Here is a 1402-nt window from a genome sequence, read left to right as displayed (position 1 = left end):
ACAAGGTAGGTACCACTATGGTTCTATATTAAAGATGAAGAAAGTTGCAGCACAGAAACATCTGGTAACCTGCTCAAGGTCACAAAACTCCAGAGACCTTGCTCTTAACCACTGTACCACACTGCCTCTTTCTTAAAAAGCAAATATCACCAAAAAGAGACATTTAGTGACAACCATTTGTCCCACCGGCTGCTGCAGAACAGTGCTTCGCTAATGGAGGCAGGAGGGAGGAAGGTGGGGGTTGGCATCTCACGGGTCACATGGCAAACACTGCTTTCTCAGGCTGAAACTCAAGAGCGGTGATGCTTGTGGAATGAACACTGACAGGTTTCCCCCTCCTCCAAGAACAATCACTAGTCTGTAGGGAGCTTCAGTTCTCTGCCCAGAGCTGCGGGTTTCTTTCTTTTTTTTTTTTTTTCAGGAAGTAAACCATGTGCATCAATTATCAGGAACCCTTTAATTCAACTGGGACCCCAAACAAACACCCCGCTTTAACCCCGGGTGATGTGATACAAACAATTTACAACGCCTCAAGACCCTGCAGCATCCCGAGTAAGTAGACCGTGATCTAGCAGACAATAAAATGCAAGCCCGTGCTCATACATTGTAGGGGATTGAATGCGCCTTAAACAAAAGGATGCTATCTCCAAAATAGCACGCTCGCTGCCTTTGCTGGGCACTCAGCACGGTACCTGGCCTGCAGGTTGTCAGATTCCACCGGGCTTGGAATAAAATCCAAACTCTTTACCGTTGCCTCCTACGTCTTACATGATCTGGCGAAACTCATCTGCCTCCTAATCTCCAACGCCACTGGTTTTCTTTCCATATCCCCAGTACTCAGCTCCTTTGGGTCTATGGCAATTGTACTTGCTGTTCCCCCTGCCTGCATCAGTCCTAGAGCTTGCCCTGACCGCATCCTTCTCATCATTCAGATCTCAACGCAAGCATCACCTCCTTCCCCTGAGGCCTTGGCCTTTCAACGTCCCATTCCCCACCCCACATCATTCCAGACTGGAAGCTCTAGAGCGGGCGTTAGAACACTGTCCGGCCCTCAAGCCTTCAATACTTCAACAAATGCTTGTTGAATCCAAAAACTCTGATTACCCTTCAATCTGCCAGCTCACCCCACTCCCTCTCAAAATACCTAGGAGAATTCATTTATAAAGAAAACATAAGCAAGCGACAGCGTAACACATCGACTCAAAACAAAGCCGGTAATCCGGGGCTGAACTGGTCAATGGCATCTAAAGAAGGCCCCAAGAAAACCCCTTCCTGATCGTGCACACACTTTTCAAGAGGCGAAACCAGGGGGCCAGGGCGGCCGCCGGCGCAGCGCTGCCTACCTTGAACTCCGCGGAAAGTTGGGGCGTGTATTCGCGAGTCCAGAGCGCGCGCACCAGCG

General features: G+C 49.6%; 1 protein-coding gene across 1 annotated transcript in view; it reads right to left on the bottom strand.

Moving 5' to 3' along the window:
- The window catches only part of USP43 (ubiquitin specific peptidase 43), a 95686-nt gene that overhangs the window by 92103 nt on the left and 2181 nt on the right, over positions 1-1402 (bottom strand). The gene's annotated exons all lie outside the window — the stretch shown is intronic.

This window comes from Mandrillus leucophaeus, unplaced genomic scaffold (assembly GCF_000951045.1).
Source record: "Mandrillus leucophaeus isolate KB7577 unplaced genomic scaffold, Mleu.le_1.0 Scaffold135, whole genome shotgun sequence".
Taxonomy (NCBI): Eukaryota; Metazoa; Chordata; class Mammalia; order Primates; family Cercopithecidae; genus Mandrillus; species Mandrillus leucophaeus.
Note: the sequence above shows the minus strand (reverse complement) of the source record. Positions and strands in the feature narration are given on the sequence as shown.